At 45.2% G+C, this 21,274-nt stretch overlaps 2 pseudogenes; one reads left to right on the plus strand and one right to left on the minus strand.

Moving 5' to 3' along the window:
• Window positions 1–6,117: 6,117 nt before the first annotated feature.
• Window positions 6,118–13,173, minus strand: LOC124028295 (annotated as a pseudogene).
• A 4,540-nt stretch (window positions 13,174–17,713) lies between these two features.
• LOC124028294 lies at window positions 17,714–20,201 on the plus strand (annotated as a pseudogene).
• Window positions 20,202–21,274: the final 1,073 nt, after the last annotated feature.

Below are 21,274 nucleotides of genomic sequence, written 5' to 3' on the forward strand. Positions count from 1 at the left end.
GGGGGAGGGGAGGACGCGGACAGGAGAAAGAGGGAGAGGGGGAGGGGAGGACGCGGACAGGAGAAAGAGGGAGAGGGGGAGGGGAGGACGCGGACAGGAGAAAGAGGGAGGCGAGGACGCGGACAGGAGAAAGAGGGAGGGAGGGGAGGACGAGCACAGGAGAAAGAGGGAGGGAAAAGGGAGGGAGGGACGCGGACAGGAGAAAGAGGGAGAGAGGACGCAGACAGGAGAAAGAGGGAGAGAGGACGCAGACAGGAGAAAGAGGGAGAGAGGACGAGACAGGAGAAAGAGGGAGAGAGGGAGGGAGGGAGAGAGGGAGGGAGGGAGGGAGGGAGGGAGGGAGGGAGGGAGGGAGGGAGGGAGGGCGAGCACAGGAGAAAGAGGGAGAGAGGACGAGGACAGGAGAAAGAGGGAGAGAGGACGAGGACAGGAGAAAGAGGGAGAGAGGACGAGGGAGAGAGGACGAGGACAGGAGAAAGAGGGAGAGAGGACAGGAGAGAGAGGGAGGGAGGGGAGGACGCGGACAGGAGAAAGAGGGGAGGGGAGGACGAGCACAGGAGAAAGAGGGGGGGAGGGGAGGACGAGCACAGGAGAAAGAGGGAGGGAGGGGAGGACGAGCACAGGAGAAAGAGGGAGAGAGGATGAGGACAGGAGAGAGAGAGGGTGAGGACAGGAGAAAGAGGGAGGATGAGGACAGAAGAGAGGATGAGGATAGAAGAAAGTGGACAGAAGAGAGGACAAGGACAAGAGAGAGAGAAAGAGGACAGGAGAGAGAGAAAGAGGACAGGAGAGAGAGAAAGAGGACAGGAGAAAGAGGGAGGATGAGGACAGCAGAGAAGACGAGGACAAGAGAGAGAGGATGAGGACAGCAGAGAAGACGAGGACAAGAGAAAGAGGATGAGGTTAGGAGAGAAAGAGGACGAGGACAGGAGAGAAAGAGGGCAGGAGAGAGAGAAAAAGGACGAGGACAGGACAGAGAGGGAGAGAGGACAGGAGAAAGAGAGAGGGGGTAAGGACAGGAGAGAGAGGGGACGAGTACAGGAGAGAGAGGGGACGTGGACAGGAGAGAGAGGGGACGAGGACAGGAGAGAGAGGGGACGAGGACAGGAGAGAGAGGGGACGAGGACAGGAGAGAGAGGGGACGAGGACAGGAGAGAGAGGGGACGAGGACAGGAGAGAGAGGGGACGAGGACAGGAGAGAGAGGGGACGAGGACAGGAGAGAGAGGGGACGAGGACAGGAGAGAGAGGGGACGAGGACAGGAGAAAGAAGGCGAGGACAGGAGAGAGGGAGGGCGAGGACAGGAGAGAGGTAAGGGGGAAGAGTAGGGGTTAAATCAGAGGAAGAGAAAAAAGACAGGGGGAAAAGGGTGGGGTGGAGTGAGAGGGAATGTTGAGAGTTGACTTTGTAAACAACAGGAAATAACAGAGGTGATAAAAACCCCAGAAGTTAATGAGATGCAGTATGTGAGTCTCTCGCGCCCCCTTCTAAACTCCACGCTAGATTACCCTGTACACAAGCCCGTTCACTGTAGCCGTCACATTTAAACTCGAACTAAATATTCCACAATAGCCTATGTAAATAATAAAACAAAGCACTGTCAAGACTGACATATAAATGGCGTCCAATTCTTAACTAAATTGATAATATATGGTCCCAGTGGTAACTCTCAATTGACCAAGTCCCAGATGTAGCTTCTATTTGATTTCACATAAAGTAATTTCGTCTGATTTGGGGCTTTCCTTGAACATAACATTCAATCGTTCCGTCACTTAAACAAGGAACATGAATGCAAAAAACGAGACCTTTAGTAAAGATTACAACAAGTTCAGAAATTGTAGATTTTACATAATATTATATAAATGATGACATTAACACCAGTCAAAAACGTTAATCGAAGGGTTGAACTTGTGCAACATTGTAGCAGACCCTCGACAACTTGCGTTGTCCGATTCCGGATGCAATAAAACGGTAATCTTTTAATTTACGGTTATCTGTTGCTAAAGCCTTTTTGACATTGGGAATGTCTGAATAATGTTTTAAAAAGTAAGTCAACACTATTGACCAAATACAAACTAAAATTAACAAGTAACACTTGCTTTTCATGTGCTGCGCTCTGATTTTTGAGAACGTTCCGATAATGGTTACTTGCCTCGATTTGGCTGTTGCTCAGTTGTGGACATGATTTGGCTGTTGCTCGGTTGTGGACATTTCCGCGTCGCTCCTGCTGCTGACATATCTGGAACTATTTTCTCAACATGATGCCCGTTATTTATTTTGTCCCTACATTCACATGGTCAGCGTTGACTCTTCAGCTCCCTCTCTAAAATGTTTTCCCGGAGTTTCACCCCTCAACCAGGCTGCTTAACATCTGTCCAGCCTTGGTTTAAAGCGGCGAGTAGGCTACTACGGCGCATGCGAGATCTTGGTCCTCATAAATTCCCGATTACTAAATATGCCTAAATGTTTCAGTTGCCTTTTGACTTGACTCTATACTATGCGCACACTTTTCTTTTTGTTAGTTTGATGTTTCAGAAGCAGTAAGCCAGAGCATTACGCTCTGTGTGTTTTTTTTTTGTGGTTTTAATATCCCAACTAGGGTCATTTTGCTGGACCCCACAAGGAAAATAACATCTACTTTAAATTTAGGGTTTACAGTTAGAATTAGGGATTAGGGGGTTAAGGTTAGGGAAAATAGATTTTTGAATGGGAATCAATTGTTTGGTACCCACAAGGATAGTTAAACCAGACTGTGTGTGTGTGTTAACAAGATAAGCTGTATCTGGTTGTGAGGGGTCGTGGGATTCGTTGGCTGGTTTGGGAGAGTCCCACAGTGATCCTAGTAGTTATTATTAGTTAGAACAGCAGCATACTTGGGGATAAAGGGAGGAGAAGAGGGATTGATAAATAGATTGGTGTGGGCCGCGATGGAGAAAAGCTTATGACATAACCAGGTGTGTCCGTAGACAGGACAGGTGTGGTGTCAGTTCCTGTGAATCTGAGACATGATACAGACACACCACTGACACAAGGTAATGATGACCACAGATCAGTGTGGTTAACAGATCAGAAGAGTGGATAACCAAGCCCTCAGGCAGTATGCACATTAGAAGAATATACAATCCCAGAGACTGCATTTCATTTATTCCATTCCACTCACACACTCCAGCAAACGAAAGCCATCATGCACCTACACCACTCACACCATCTCACAAGTCAACAGCACGTATCAATGCCCCTTAAATTAAAATACAGAAATAACGGTTTTGAATATAAACTATATTGTTGATAAACACATTATGCTCATTGCAACACACTTCCAAGGTATCGCACGGAGGAGATTGACAAAAAATTGTTTACAAAATTTCACTAAAGTTTTAAAAGATGAATTCTTCAGTTCAATAAAAAAATACATTTTTAATTTCTTGGAAAAGATTGGTATTGATTTGCATAAGCTTCCAAATAACCACTTTCTATAGTGATGCAGGGTGTCACAACCCCAAAGCTATAATACACTATTTACACGGTGTACACAAAGATCAATGAAACAGGAAACAATATTCATTCAGAACAAATTGATGAATTTTGTCTTTCTTTCTTTACGTTCCAATTTCATTAGTGTTTTACCATTGGCTCTAAAGCAGGTACATAGAAACACATCTCTCTTCAGTTCAATTAGTCCTGAAGTCCAGCTTTCCTTAAAGTTCCAATGCTATAACATTCACCCTTTTAAATAAACATCTGACTGACGCACACGCACGCACACGCACACGCACACGCACACACACACACACACACACACACACACACACACACACACAAACCAAACCAATCCTCCCTCCACCCAAGCCTTGAGACGTGCCAACCTCTTCCTGCCCTGGACATGTAGAGGAATGTATCCATCTGACAGAGAGGTAAACTACATGGTGAGTTTCTTTCACAACAATAAATAAGAACTCAAGTATTCCAGTAAAAACATGTTTGGACTAATCTGGTTCCATCTGCTCAGGGCTCAGCACCATTTCCTCAAACATTATTATTTTTAAAATGATAATTTTAAAGGTGGACGCAGCGATATGACGTAGATGCTGAAAGTAAACAGCATTGTGGATCAATTCCCACAACAACTATGAGCGTTAAAGCGCGAGGCTTAACTTCTCCACTGTTTTGATTCCCGGTAGCCAGGCCAGGGAACAGTGTGAAGCGAACCCATCCACATGTGAGGGGAGGACGGCTCATAGTAATGTCTGGAATGGAGTGAATGCAATGCTATCAAACACATGGAAACCAATACCATTCAACTGATTCCGTTCCAATGAGCCCGTCTTCCCCAATTAAAAAGCCACCAGCCTCCTGTTCCGCAGACACCGTGTGTGAGGTCCTGCATCTCACTCATCTCAATATCTGTGGAGCTGCTCGTGGCAACGTCATTTCACTGAGTCTACCTTCAAATTTAATTCAATATCAATACTTTAAAGATGCCTGAACTTTAAAGGTGCCCACTACTAATTTCTTACTCACTCAGAAAAACATTTAAGTTCATGGGGCAATCTGCAGTTGCTACATACATTTTTGATTCTCAAAGAATATCTTATAAATGCCTCATGAGCTTAGTTCAACTGTCGTACCCCATCAGAACCCCAAAACACCAAATATAAGCTTGTTCATCTTCAATGTTGGTAAGCAAAGTAAATGTAAACAAACACTGTATAGCCTCAAAACATCATTTTGATGGTCAGTCCTTGTATACATAGTTCTGTCTATGAATTTGAGAGCGGTAACATTTCTCCAGCCCCATCCATCCCTCAGCTTTTGGCCAAAACAGTGGTGGGGTTACTGCTCTGTTATTGTTTCAACTCCAGATTGCCCCTTTAAATTATAATTGTTGCTATGTTATAGTATAAAACACTTTCTTGGGTTGAATGTGATGTCTGTCTGACATGTAAGATCTCAATTGCATAATCCTCGCGTCCTCTCTCATCTAATGGGTTTTAAGAAGGAGACGAGGAGAGGACACGAGGAGTATGCAATTAAGAACTTCCAACAGACACCACAGGTACATCCTCTCTACTCCTCTACACTGACACCAGGTACATCCTCTACTCCTCTACACTGACACCAGGTACATCCTCTCTACTCCTCTACACTGACACCAGGTACATCCTCTACTCCTCTACACTGACACCAGGTACATCCTCTCTACTCCTCTACACTGACACCAGGTACATCCTCTCTACTCCTCTACACTGACACCAGGTACATCCTCTCTACTCCTCTACACTGACACCAGGTACATCCTCTACACTGACACCAGGTACATCCTCTCTACACTGACAACAGGTACATCCTCTCTACACTGACACCAGGTACATCCTCTCTACTCCTCTACACTGACACCAGGTACATCCTCTACACTGACACCAGGTACATCCTCTCTACTCCTCTACACTGACACCAGGTACATCCCTCTACACTGACACCAGGTACATCCTACACTCTACATCCCTCTACACTGACACCAGGTACATCCTCTCTACACTGACACCAGGTACATCCCTCTACTCCTCTACACTGACACCAGGTACATCCTCTCTACTCCTCTACACTGACACCAGGTACATCCTCCTCTACACTGACACCAGGTACATCCCTCTACACTGACACCAGGTACACCCTCTACTCCTCAACACTGACACCAGGTACATCCTCTCTACTCCTCTACACTGACACCAGGTACATCCTCTCTACTCCTCTACACTGACACCAGGTACATCCTCTCTACTCCTCTACACTGACACCAGGTACATCCTCTCTACTCCTCTACACTGACACCAAGTACATCCTCTCTACACCTCTACACTGACACCAGGTACATCCTCTCTACTCCTCTACACTGACACCAGGTACATCCTCTCTACTCCTCTACACTGACACCAGGTACATCCCTCTACTCCTCTACACTGACACCAGGTACATCCTCTCTACTCCTCTACACTGACACCAAGTACATCCTCTCTACACCTCTACACTGACACCAGGTACATCCTCTCTACTCCTCTACACTGACACCAGGTACATCCTCTCTACTCCTCTACACTGACACCAGGTACATCCTCTACTCCTCTACACTGACACCAGGTACATCCTCTCTACTCCTCTACACTGACACCAGGTACATCCTCTCTGTATCCTCCCTACTCCTCTACACTGACACCAGGTACATCCTCTCTACTCCTCTACACTGATGTGGAAGAACAGGATAGCTGAAAGCAGATTCCTGGTGGCCATCCATTACGTTGCTCTGACCTCTCCTACGGGCTCAGATCAGTGCAGATGAAGACCAAAGAATGATAAGGTGAGGAGGCAAAGAAAGAGATTAAACTTCTCTAGACTATTCAGATACAGCGGTCGGGTGTGGGAGGAAATGAAGCGTCAGGGGGCGTCTCACTCCTCATCAGCGTTCTTCAGCATGAGTATGGCGTTGTATATCTTGAGGGCAGGGCCTAGTTTGATTGACAGGATCTTGACTATGTCTGCTTGGGTGAGAAGCAGGAAGGCCTCTCCATCCATTTGCTGGAGCGATACACAGAGACACAAAATAAGCTCCAACACAGAACGTGTGCGTGAGTGTTTGAATGTCAATGGCAGAATCTAACTTGACTTTGTTGCATTGTCAGAGGATACACCAACCAGGAGCAGCAGATGTGAGGAGTGTGTGTGACTATTGTGATTCACAAAGTTGGGTTTTTAAATGGTAGGTCTTACCTCTGTCCTGAAGGTGGCAGCATGCTCTTTACAGCCCGGGAGCCCTTTGACAAAACTGGCCACCTGAACCACAGGGAAACAAACATTAAGACACACACACACACACACACACGATTAAAATGCAATAGGATGCATAAAGCTATGGTATTGGGTGTATGTGTAATGTATGTGTTTTGCACAATATGTGAGTTTGTACAGTATGCGTAGAGCGCCTGTACATGTTTGTATTGCCTATGTATTTATGTGTGCGTGTCTGACCTCGTCGGCGGTCCAGGTTGCAACTCTCTTAGCTGTGAGGCCCAGGACCTCAGGGAGCAGCTGGCAGTGTTTGTCCCAGCACAGAGCCACCCTGTGAGGGGGAGAGGAGGAGCCACCCGGGGAGAACACTGACTCATGGAGCGCCTGCTGGAGAGACAGGGAGTCTGGGGGAGAGGGAGGAGAAATTAGCTGTAAATATCTTCAATAGACATGCACAGACAATATATAATCCACACAGCGTTACACTCATTCTCTATTTCTGAGAGCAGAACCTCTACCTTTCCCATCTCCACTCTCCTGCTTGACGACGTGCAGCTTCAGATACTTTGGGACTGGAGCAGACCTGTTGAAAAACAACATACAGCGCCTTCAGAAAGTATTCACACCCCACAAATCTTTCCACATTTTGTTGTGTTACAGGCTGAATTTAAAATGAATTAATTAGAGCTGTGTTTTGTCACTGGCCGACACACAAGTCCCCATAATGTCAAAGTGGAATTATGTTTTTATTTTATTTTGAATTACTAATTAAAAATGAAAAGCTGAAATGTCTCGAGTCAATAGGTTCAGGAGTAAAAATGTGCTTAAGTCACATAATAAGTTGTATGGACTCACTCTGTGTGCAATAAGTGTTTAACATCTCTGTACCCCACAAATACAATTATCTGTAAGGTCCCTCAGTCGAGCAGTGAATTTCAAAAACAGATTCAACCACAAATCCAGGGATGTTTTCCAATGCCTCCCAAAGAAGGTCACCTATGGGTAGATGGGTAAAAATACATTTAAAAAATAGACATTGAATATCCCTTTGAGCATAGTGAAGTTATTAATTACACTTTGGATGGTGTATCAATACACCCAGTCACTACAGCCGTTCTTCCTAACTCAGTTGCCGGAGAGGAAGGAAACTGCTCAAGGATTTCACCATTAGGCAATGGTGACTTTAAAACAGTTACAAAGTTTAATGGCTGTGGTAGAAGGATGGATCAACAACACTGTAGTTACTCCACAATACTAACCATTCTGAGAGTAAAGGAAGGAAGCCTTTACAGAATATAAAATATTCCAAAACACGCATTCTGTTTGCAACAAGGCACTAAAGTAGTACTACAAAAAATGTGACAAAGCAATTAACTTTATGTCCTGAATACAACATGTTATATTTGGGGGCAAATCCAATACAACATATTACGGAGTACCACTCTCCACATTCCAAGCATAGTGGGGCTGCGTCATGTTATGGGTATGCTTTTAATCACTAAGGACTGGGGAGTTTTTCAGGTTAAAAATTAAACCTAATGGAGATAAGCACAGGCAAAATCCTAGAGGAAAACCTGGTTCAGTCTGCTTTCCACCAGACACTGGGAGATGAATTCACCTTTCAGCAGGACAATAACCTAAAACAACAAAGCCAAATCTACACTGAAGTTGCTTACCAAGAAGACAGTGAAATTTCCTGAGGCCGAGTTCCAGATTTTACTTAAATCTAATCGAAAATCTATGGCAAGACCAGAAAATGGTTGTCTAGCAATGATCAGCAACCAATTTGACAGAGTTTGAAGAATTTTGCAAAGAATAATGGGCAAGTGTAGAAGGTATGGAAAGCTCTTAGAGACTTACCCAGAAAGACTCACAGCTGTAATCGCTGCCAAAGGTGCTTCTACAAAGTATTGACTCGGGTGTGAATACTTATGTAAATGAGGCATTTCTGTATTAATTGCCCAAAAATTTGCTAACATTTCTAGAATCATGTTTTCACTTTGTCATTAGATGTGCAGATGGGTGAGAAAAAAAATCTATTTAATCCATTTTGAATTCAGGCTGTAACACAATAAAATGTGGAATAAGTCAAGGGGTGTGAATACTTTGTGAAGGCATTGTACTCTCTTAGTAAACCAACAACAAACACTCTGCTCCATCATGCATTCTAGAGTTTGGTAGGAGAGAGTGGAGTCTGTGTGCTACCTCTTGGCCGTGGCTCCGTCGTTGATGGGCTCAGTGGAGCCCCCTGGTGGCTCACTCTGACTGCTGCACCTGGATTGTTCGCCCTCGTCTACCGTCGGCCCCCTAGTTACACTACCATAGAAACAACTGTTACCATGGAAACAAGTCCACAACTCCAGACTTTATTTGCAGTCAGATAAACAAAGTCATGGAAGCTCTTCCAAACCCCTTCTGTTACATGTTCCACACATACCTGGTCTGAGGGGAGTCGTCTGCAGGCTCGGGCTGCTCCGGTGTGGTGGGGCTGTTTGTCTGGGTGTGTGGAGGAGGGTCTGGGCGTCGCCCACGGTGATGAGGTCCACTCAGGGTCATAGGTCGTTCTCCACTCAGACGGTCTGGTACCTGGCCCTCCCTGTTCAGGTTCATCTCAGAGTACGGACAACTCACTCCCCTACACACACAAGTTCAGAACAGGAACACACATCACCTTACTGACAGATTATAGCACACAGATCACAAGTCATTGTATGACGTGTTTTGATTAAAACTTTTTTGACAGTTAGTGTGTGTGTTTGTTACTGACGTGTAGTGGGTTCCGTAGCGGGGTCCTCGGATGTGACCTACCCCATTGCATCCTGGGGTAGGACAGCCCTGCCCTGGGAGGACCAGCATATCAGTGGAGCCTGAAACACACCGCAGAGTTAATACTACACACAGAGACACACATACACACATAAACAGATTGGGAAATATTTGTGGGTTTCAGCAAAGTTATAACCATGTCAATTTTTTGGAAGTGTGTGCGTGTGTGTCTCACCATTGGAGGGGTGTTGTAGGGGATGACTAGTCTTCTGACACCAGCCCACAGGGTGCAAGTCTGGGCAGTCAGCATCCACCCAGTAGTCGTACTCTTCACTCCAGCCATCGAAATGGATCTGAGAAAGACAGAGAGTTACACACACACACTACTCCACAATAATCATTCTGCACTCTCACACACAGCATACCCTTAGTCGGTGGTCCTCAACCTCTGCGATGGTTGCTGCGGATGAGCATGGGATTCCTCTTATCGACAGCTTCCAGCTTCATTCCAGCCTGGAACCCATGGCACGGACGCTACAGGACACATTCAAGAGTTAACATCAGGTGATACAGATGGATTAATATACATGTTTTATAACGGGTGTAGCTGACATAAATAAAGACTGTCAGTGGACCCAGAACAGAGCCCTGGGGAACTCCATGTGAAATTCCCCCAGGCCTCCCAATCAACACCAACAATGTAATTTGCATGTGTCATATGTTTTGAGTGTTAACTCTATGTGTGTGTGAGAATGTGAGTGTCTTACCAGTTTGAAGGCACGTGCAGGGGCTGCCTGTGTGCCAGTCTCCTCCATGTATTTATCCCAGGAAAAACTCCTCGGGTGCTTATACTCTAAGAGGAGAAACCACAACACACACCCTTATACAATGTTTCATGGTGTATCCAAATAAAGCGATGAAAAATGTTTGTGTGCGTCTCACCAGCAGGGGTGGTGAGGGTCAGCTCAGCCTCCTCACAGTAGCCTACAGGGTGGATGTAGGGACTGCTGGCATCACACCAGTAGTCATAGGTGTCGTCCCAGTTGTCAAAGTGTATGAGGAGTCTGTTGTCAACAGCAGCCGCGATGGACGCTACGCAGATCAGATATGGGTTCTTCTTATCCACCGCCTCTAGCTTCATACCCGCACGGAACCCTGACGGAGTAACCGACTACACACACACATGCACCCACATAGTTCATATACAAAAACTTACTTGAATGGACCGAAGGTCACCAACTAATTCACAACACACTATTAATGGATCCACACAGGCTGTCAGGTAGGCTCACCGTGTTGAGGCTCTTGAAGAGGTGTTTGGGGGCCAGTTGACCTCTGCAGTTCTTCACATACATGTTCCAGTTGAACTCCCCATCCTTACAACCTACACACAAAAGGTTGAAGGTTATAGTTTTGTCTATCCACACACACAACATTGTACAGTCGGTAGAATATGCATGTGTGTCGGGTGTGTGTGTATGTGTGTCTGGTGTGTTTGTATCCGTGTCTGGGGTGTGTGTGAGGTGTGTGTGTCGGGTGTGTGTGTGTGCATGTGTGTGTATGTGTATGCGTGTCGGGTGTGTTTGTATCTGTGTGTGTGTATGTGTACCTTTAGGCAGTAGCAGCTTGTGTCCCATCTTCTCACACCAGCCCGCCGGCTTCACATCCCAGGTGTCAGCATTTACCCAGAAGTCATAACACTCTGGATACCCATCGAAATGAAGCCTTACCCTATAACCCTGGATCTGAGACCAACAGAGAGAAAGAGACCAGAGAGGAAGGAATGCAAAGAAATGAGGGAAAGCAAAGAGTTAATTGTTAGAAAGCAGACATTCCTCCTATATCTTATTGGTCTGACCTGTTAGACACGTACCTCAGCAACACTGAGCACACAGAACAGAGAGGGGTGACAGGGGTCCAATCCTTCTAACTTCATCCCCACTTTGAAGGCATTCCTGCTCTGAGGGAACGACTGGTGCTGCGAGGCACACACACATAACACTCTTTCACATGTCTGTACAGCTGTGTGTGTGTGTCAGAGAGAGTATGATAAAGTGTGCGTGCCTCACCTCCTTGAACAGTTTAAGGGGGGCAGCTATAGCCTTCTCCTCCTCCATGTAGGAGGGCCAGCTCCAGGATCGCTTCTTATTGGGTGGGGCTGTCACTGGGGGTGGGACAACAAAACAGTCACATCAGCAAATCAGTGACATGAAAAGCAGCAGGATTGCAGCACTGACCCCTGGTCTACCTAATTGGACAAACTTTCCAACCCTTGTCATTCCCAACAAATCCATCCCTCCATCTATCCATCCTCTCATCTATCCATCCTCTCCCTCCCCTCAGTGTAATAATAGGACATACCTAGCTTGGCCAGCTTAGCAGCTCTCCTCCCTTTGACAGCCTTGGACTTGTCCTGTAGAGAGAGACAGTCACTCATCGGCAGGTGAGCTGCCACACACACACACACACAACATCACAATGCTTTTCAGGACCAGCGTTGGCCACATCTTCTATCATCACCTCTTCCTCCTCCTGGTTGTCTTCCTCTTCATCACCAGAGTCCATGTAGATCTTCCTCTTCTTCCTCACTCGTTTCCCCAGTCCCACCTCCCCCCCCTCTCTCTCCCTCCGCTCTCCGGGTGATGACCTAAACACACATGGAACAGAGGTCATTCTAAGAACTATGCTCATGTGATGACTGTTTTGGGTCTTAACTGTTACTACTATCAATATGCTTTCTAAAATACAATATAGTAAGAACAGCTAACATGTTTACCTGCCACTGGGGGGCTGGACACAAATGGAGCTGCAGTATTTGCCCTGGAGGAAACTTTCCAGTGGACCGGAGCCCCCACATGACCTACAACTAGCCATCGCAGCCCTGGGGCCTGCCTCCACCTCGGGGCCTACCTCCGCCCTGGGGCCCGCCTCCACCCTGGGCTCCCCACCATGGGACCCTCCTCTAGAGACAGAAGCACAGGGCCTTGAGCTGGGGAAAGAGCAGAATAATATTGAAGCTTTGTAATTCTATGCCCCCATCTGCAGAGCACCCAGTATGTAGTATGCTAATATACACAGTGCTGACATATATCAGAGCTAAATACTACACACCTGTATTATAAACAGTCAAAACTACGTTATAACTCCTTCATAACCATACGTTTACTTTACCCTTAGGTGCAAGTGGCTGGACTTCCTTGGCTGCAGAAGAGGCTGCGCTGCTCTCTGATTGGGCCTCTGGTGGAGGGGTGGGGCTTTTCGACTGGGCGGGGTTCTGGGGGGTTGGCCCTGACTCTTTGACCTCTGGCTCTGTCACAATCTCCAAAGTTCCAAACTCTGTCATACGGAACTGAGAGATACCAGTCAGTCTACCTGTCTGTGGTATCCACACACACACACACACACACACACACACACACACACACACACACACACACACACACACACACACACACACACACACACACACACACACACACACACACACACACACACACACACACACACACACTACCTTGATGTCGCTGCCAGGCAGTGTGGCAATGCCGTCCTGCCAGTCCAGAGCGCCCATCATGTCAAACTCTGCCCCCTGGGAGGGGCCATCACTGGGAGGGGTGTCGGTCATCTCTCCCTGCTCTCCTCCTCCTGCACTGACATCAATCAATCCATCAGTCAAAATCAAATCAAAATGGTATTTGTCACATGCGCCGAATACAACAGGTAGACCTTACAGTGAAATGCTTACTTAGAAGCCCTTAACAACAATGCAATTTAAAAAACAAATATACCTAAAAAAAATAAGAATAAGAAATAAAAGTAACAAACAATTAAAGAGCAGCAATAAAATAACAACAGCGAGGCTATATACAGGGGTTAGTCGGGAGTAATATGTACATGTAGGTAGAGTTAAAGTGATTATGCATAGATGATAACAGAGCGTAAAAGAGGGGGGGGGGGGCAATGCAAATAGTCTGGGTAGCCATTTTATTAGATGTTGAGGAGTCTTATGTCTTGGGTATAGAAGCTGTTGACAAGCCTCTTGGACCTAGACTTGGCGCTCCGTTACCATTTGCCATGCGGTAGCAGAGAGAACATTCTATGACTAGGGTGGCTGGAGTCTTTGACAATTATTAGGGCCTTCACCTGACATTGCCTGGTATAGAGGTCCTGGATGGCAGGAAGCTTGGCCCCAGTGATGTACTGGGCTATACGCACTACCCTCTGTAATGCCTTGCGTTGGTGGGAGAGGAGTTGCCATACCAAAGAGTGATGCAACCAGTCAGGACGCTCTCGATGGTGCTGCTGTAGAACCTTTTGAGGATCTGAGGACCAATGCCAAATCTTTTCAGTATCCTGAGGGGGGAATAGGTTTTGTCGTGCCGCTTCCACGACTGTCATGGTGTGCTTGGACCATGTTAGTTTGTTGGTGATGTGGACACCAAGGAACTTGAAGCTCTCGACCTGCTCCACTACAGCCCCATTGATGAGAGTGGGGGTGTGCTCAGTCCTCCTTTTCCTGAAGTCCACAATCATCTCCTTAGTCTTGATCGCGTTGAGGGAGAAGTTGTTGTCCAGTCAGCCAGTCAATGGGCGTGTTCGAGCGGGTACATTTTGTCTAGTCGGGTTGCAACATGGGGATGGGGATAAAAATTGTTTGACTTGTGCCTACATGTCGACTGCTTGAACTTGACAAAAACAGTGTGATCAAAGGTCGTGCAGTTTTTGATGAAGTCGCTGCTGTTGCTTCTCATCAACTGCACCATACATTATTTGTCAACCAATCATTAGGATGTTTTTGATGGACCCATGTGAACATGACCATAGATGTGACTGAAACAGGAACCAACTTTTTGCGATTCTAAAGCTATAGGGGATACAAATTAAAGTGATTTGAGACCTCTCTAACCAATTAATTGTACACATGTTATGTTTTCAGTTTGTGAGTGTGTGATATAGAAAAGTAAAGAAAAGAAAAACATGTATATACAATAGCAGGTATGTTGACACTGCCATGTTGATCTGAGCCTTTCTGTTGGAAAACCATTACTTGGGCCGGGAAGATACCAATATCGCGAGTCTCGTTAGGATCATGGCAAGGAAACAAACAAAGAAGCCCTATAGGTGGAAATAACGGTATTATGTTGTCATCCAGAATCACATTGATTTGTTTCCAAGCTATAGACACAATATTTTACATACAGCAGGATATTAAAGGACCAAAAGTGTTTTGTCTGGGTTTGAATTTTTGCAGTGTAAAAAACATTGCGATACACAGCTAACCATTACAGTGTCCGACATTTGGTTGTCGCAGATGCACCTCACCTGACTTTACTCGTTAACACAAAGTTCTTAGCCTTACTACTTGAACACACCCAATCAATCAATAACCAGACAGGTGTCCACATCCAAAGTACCTCGTACCCCTGCACATCGACTCGGTACTGGTACCCCAAGTTATCCTTACTCATTGTGGATTTATTCCTTGTGTTCTTATTTTTCTATTACTTTTCTATTTTTCTCTCTGTATTGTTAGAAAGGGCCCATCAGTAAGCATTTCACTGTTAAGTCTACATCTGTTGTTTAGGATGCATGAGACAAATAACATTTGATTTGAATTAAGACAGCACACCCACTTCAGCAGTGGATGGGAAACACTGCCACATGCCTATTGACATCTATCTGTCTCTCATGTTAAGACAAGATGTGTGGGGGGTTTGTTCATGCAAGGATATGGGCTAGAATAGGTCTGTCTGTATGTTCTCAAAGTAAAACTGAAATTGTATCCATTTGACAGATCTTTCTCAAATGTCTATCTATGTGCTGTTTTCATTATATATATATATATAAGATATCTATGTCTGTATCTTTGTAATATTTTTCCACCCTGTACTTTAGGGACCACAATGGGAATAAGTCACTGACTTTATTTAGCAATCCCTGTTAAGTTTTTCAAATGAATGTAGTGTGTATGTATATTTTTTAAATTAGCTAATAAAAACAATCAATCAAATGACATTATCCAAAATGGGGTACTCAAAAAATATCCCTGGCACAAAAAGTACAGGTACCTGCAAGAAGTCAACCAGCGCGTGCAAGTCGGGTACAAAAGAACCGCATTCCATCGCCGCTAGAGGGCGACTGTTGTGGAATACATGCATGCACTTATATGAAGCAAAACAAGAAAATATTTAACTTTTTAAAGCTAAATATCAAAAAATAAATACACAAGCACCCCTGCATGGATTGGCCTAGAACACAAGTATTGACAAACACCGTGAGAGACGTGTCAAATACAAGCTAAAAAAAGAACAAGTTCAGCTTTTCCTTGTTTTAACAGTATCTTATTAAATCGGCTGTTTGCATTGACGCGGACAACAGCGATGGTAGAATAATCAATGATTTTAAAGAAAACAATGTGTTCTGCATAGAAATGTCAAATTTGCGTGTGTTTAATCAAACCAAGATCACGATATAACGTTTTCGCCTCGACGCTGAATCAACCCTATAGTTTGGTCAGAAATAATATTTTTTGACTGAAATATACGGATGGGAAGTAAACAATCAAGTGTGCTGTTCAACAGCTGTCAGTTTACGTTCCCAAGTTTAAACCTTGAATTTATTCGACCATAAATAAAGTGTACGTGCGCCCATGATTATCATTCGTCTTATACAAAATGGCGGAGCAAAGGAAGAGGCCACCAACACGTTAAAACTATGTAAATGACTCAAGTTATTTATTGAAACATATAATACAGGGCCGTGTCTGTCAAATAAAACCAAATGTATACCCTGCAATTTCATAGGTTAGTGTTTTCCCTCATCATGGCCATTTTCTTTACTTTCCCCTTGTCTCGGAATGTCAGCCAGCTAGCTGCCAGCTAGCTTGCTAACCGCTTCTGGCTAGCAAAGCGTCACTACGGTTCAATTCAAACTGGTAGCTAGACGGCTAGGAACCGGGACTAGCATTTTGGCTTGGTGTAGCGAAGTAAGGACAACCAGTAATAAATAAGTTTCCATGTCTTGAACGTTAGAAAATGCTTAGGAACGGACTTCCACATTACTTGGTATGAATAAGTAAATAACCGCCCTACACTGCCTTATTTGTTCAAGGCTAAAATATAGAATTGCTTGCTTTTAATTTCTTCAATAGAAACTTGACTCTCCGATTTATCTTTACGGTTTTAAATCACAGTACAAATAATAAGAACCGGTGCAAATTATAAAACGAACGATGCCTTTTCGATTACTGTTGTTATTTGCAACATGTAATGTATAACAGCGATTATATTGTTTGAAAATTATGGAACTCACCTCGTTTCTGTTTTAACTCTTATTTGAGCTGGATAGTGGATGCAATGCGCATGCGTTCAACGAACGCTGCCTGACAACTTTGGATCTTGGTAAACTTGAGCACACAACTATCGATGATCAATAGGTACAGCAAGGCGGACGCTTAGAGTGGACATATCGGTTATTAAATATTGTATTCATGCCTGGGACTAGTCTTTCTTCCTCTTAATTTCAGAATCTCAGAGAGCATCAAATCGGAGCGCAGGGGCGTGCAGAGTCTGTTTGGCGTGGCGCGCGATTTCCATTGTGGTCATGTCGCTGTATGCTGTCAATAACTCTTTACGTCACCACCAGTCAATATTGTCTCCATATGTTAAAAGAAAGATGACAGTAGACTAATCATAATCCCAATTTCTAGCTGTTGTATGAACTTGGCCACACTTCCAACCAGTAATTTAGCAAAAAAAATAAGAACAGTCAAATCCAGACGCCAAATAGGTCTACAGTAGTTAGACCGTAGTATTGATTACAACAAGGCCTATAAACTCTGAATGCTTTTTAATTGTAAAACGTGATGCATTTTCATGTTTGTTATCTATGACCAATCAGACCAGACGTCCGGAATAGAAGCTCTCTGACTTTGCTATTTTAAGGGTTAATTAATAAGACATCCATACTGTTCTTATTACAAGTGAAACGTTGGACTGGAAGAGGCTACTGTAGTCTTATTTGGCATGAGATGCAGACCTTCAATGGCAGTGTCGACTATAAATAAGCCTGCTTTTCCCAGTCGCTACCGCTAGATGGCAGTAATAATGCTGTTTTCTTACGGATTACACTGTAGCATCTCAGTTGCCCAGTCAACATACATTATTCTCAACATCAGAAGAACGACAGATGCAAACCATGAGATGGCCTTCAGGGGTAAAGTGGCCGACACGAGGGTAAGAGGACTGTTTACTCTGATTTTTCACTCGAAAAAAATCGAATTATGTGCCACCCGGGCAGCCGTGGGTCAGATATGGACGCTGTTATAATAAAATACGAAATCATCAGGTGTCGTTGTTGGCGACTATGAAACATAAACTATCAGCCTATCATTTATATTCAGCGACTGATATTTCATTTATCGTGAATGGCAAAAGCAACAGATAATGATCACTGTGCAAATGAAGGTCTTCTGTCCTCTGCTGCTCCCCCGCAGTGCATCCCCTGCAGAGTCTGTTGGAGTTCTGCCATGGGAGCTTTTACACCTGCTGAATGATCCACGTTCAGTTGACAGTGCTGTCACGGCTTTGCTACAGTGTCTTGGCGGCTGATTTGAGTGTAGCCTAGGTCTATGATATGTGATATATTATTATTGGGATGAATGACTCTGACTATCTCTCAATCTCTTCTCTCTTTCACTCTCTCTTTCTCTCGATCTCTCTCCTCAGACAGTGCTTGTGCACCTGCTGCTATGCCTCGTCATATTCTACTCTCTCTACTACATGATTGGGAGTGTGTGTTTCAGCGCGTTCAGGTGCGACACTTTTCTTTTACTCTCTGCGTTCGTGTGGTTATTGGGTAAGTGACCTTGCTTGAACGGTGAGCTGTCCTCACGTGGCTTCTATAAACCTGGTGCCAGTGTAACGGATGTCAAACGGCTAGTTTAGTTAGCGGTGCGCGCTAAATAGCGTTTCAATCGGTGTCCTCACTTTCTCTGAGACCTTGTAGTAGTTCCCCTTGCTCTGCAAGAGCCGCGGCTTTTGTGGAGCGATGGGTAACGATGCTTCGTGTGTGACTGTTGTTGATTTGTGCAGAGGGTCCTTGGTTCGCGCCCGGGTATGGGCGAGGGGACGGTCAAAAGTTACACTTTTACACCAGGTGACAGAAGTGAGGAGGGGGGATTCGTGGAATACACAGCAACTATTGGTCTGTTTTCATTGATTGGAATGACAGTCAGTTTCAACCACCCTGGTTCCTCCTTGCTCCTCCTTTTTGAATATCATGTTTGTTTGTTTGTTTTATCTGCTGCTCTTCTGTTTGCATTCAGGTTGGATCACTTTGATGGACTTATTCCCTTTGACTTTAAGACTGAACCAACCAATTTGGAGTCCAACTCCAAATACCTGGGTGAGTGAAGATGTGCATGGTAGTGTGTGTGCGCGCATGCATGTCCTCTACATATGTTTAAGGTCTTATATTGTTGTTCCAGTGAACCTGCTGTCCATGGAGTTGACCTATTTCTGCAGTGGTCTGCTGTTTGCAGCCGTGGTGAGGAGATGGGTCTGGGACTACGCTCTCACAGTCACACTACTGCACGTACTGCTCACCAGCCTGGGTGAGACACACACATACACAGAGAAATGCATACACATGCCTGAACTCACACACACACTGGCTTAACTCAGAATAATCCCTTGCTGGCAGAGCAGAGTGCTCAGGGCCAGCTTGGATAACATCATTACAGGATGGGAAGTAGGGTTAGAGTTGAGAAGCAGCTCGGCCCAAAACAAGACACATATATTGACCCTATCCCATGGTCTTCTTTAATTCCCCTTCCTCATGTGTAAGGATTAGATGGGTCTAGCTCTAAAGCAATACGATGTACACTCCCCATCCTTAGTTCTGTGGCATATTTCCTGTTTTTAATGTGTGTGTTTCAGTGATGTTGGAGTTTCCTTGGTATGGCAGTGGTGGCTGGCCCTTGGTAAGACCTGTACCTCACCCTCACATGTTCTGTTTTATTGTGTGAAATCTTCTGAGGAGTTAGAGACAAGAAATTGGTTGTCTCTTCTTTATTAATGGTTTTATGTGTGTGTGTGTGTGTGTGTGTGTGTGTGTGTGTGTGTGTGTGTGTGTGTGTGTGTGTGTGTGTGTGTGTGTGTGTGTGTGTGTGTGTGTGTGTGTGTGTGTGTGTGTGTTTTGTTTGAAGGCAGCGGGTTGTTTCTGATGATCTGTAACGGTCAGCTGATAGCTTACTTCACCTGCCAGAGTGACCAGAGTTACCCCACCTTCAACAGCTACTGAGTACACACACACACACACACACACACACACACACACACACACACACACACACACACACACACACACACACAGTCTGCAGTCAGTCCGGTGGAAATGGAGGGAAACCAAATGTTCCTGTTGACTTGGTTATCTGTTTGATTGTTGCACTTTGTTTCTGTTGGACTGGCTTCCCAGACACCAATTGAGCCAAGTGATTCTCCAATGAGCAAGCTTTTGAGTCCAGGAAACAGCTCTTATATGTCATATCTGTAGTATGTAATATCTGTAGTATGTAATTGAATGTTAATCTTATGTCAGACAATGTTAATCATGTAATTGATCATCTTAGTATTAAAGTATTATACTAGCTGTAACCTCACATCTGGGCTGGCTCTACACACACACACTTTTTTCTTATCACATCCTGGTTTAAGCCTAACCACAACCGGTACCCTAACTTTAACCACAACCGGTACCCTAACTTTAACCACAACCCTTACCCTAACCTCAACCACAAGCCTTACCCTAACCTCAACCCTTACCCTAATCCTACTTTTTCTTTGACCCGTAATGTGATGAAGCTAGGCTCCACCTTTTTCTCCCTTTGACCCAAGGTACAGGAGGCTGACTCCAGGTAGTCTGTTCAATTTAACCACTGGTCTAACCCGGCCTGAGCCTCCGTTCTCTGTGAGATAAACAATCTGATAAATGCATTTTAATTTATTCAAAACACAAATAATATTAGAATGATATCAGGGCTCTGTGACTCCAACCTCAGCCGGAGACATATAGGAGAACCCTGGGAAGGCTCCATTGACCACGTCTCCCAACATGTCACTCAAACCGAGGGAGGCGGGGGCTGAAGAAGCGTGAACTCCGGGTCAAAATACAGCATATCACACGGACCAGAATGAAAGAGAGGGGGAGGAACGCGTGACCAGAGACACATTCAGGTAGTCACAGATCCAAACTGACCCATAGCCCCTATAAAACACACACACGCTCACCAGGTTGGGAATGGATGGGGAGGGACTTTCCTGGTTAGCAGGTCATCCCAGTTGATGGACAGGAAGAAGGTGTAGCCCTGCAGCTCAGTCAACAAACAAAGTGAGACAGCAATGTCAATGTGTATGGGTGCGAGTGAGTAGGTCTTGCAAGCATGTGTCAGCACTCTGCCAGGTGGGGTACTGGGGTGCTTACAAGGTCATGCCCCCCCCCAGCGCGGCTGCAGCTGTCTCTCTCCAGCAGGCTCTGCAGCAGAGTCCGTGCAGACTGGGACACACTTCTATGGAGCTGCAGTGGGGCGGAAGGGATGTTCTCAAACATCTCTGCTTTACTGCGACTGTAGAACGGGGGGCTGAGGAAGAAAGCAGAAAGAAAATAAGAAATAGGGAGCAAGATAAGTGTGCAGTGGATAAAATATGCTAGTTGAAAAGTAGCTGAAA

Source organism: Oncorhynchus gorbuscha, unplaced genomic scaffold (genome assembly GCF_021184085.1).
Source record: "Oncorhynchus gorbuscha isolate QuinsamMale2020 ecotype Even-year unplaced genomic scaffold, OgorEven_v1.0 Un_scaffold_3983, whole genome shotgun sequence".
Classification (NCBI taxonomy): Eukaryota; Metazoa; Chordata; class Actinopteri; order Salmoniformes; family Salmonidae; genus Oncorhynchus; species Oncorhynchus gorbuscha.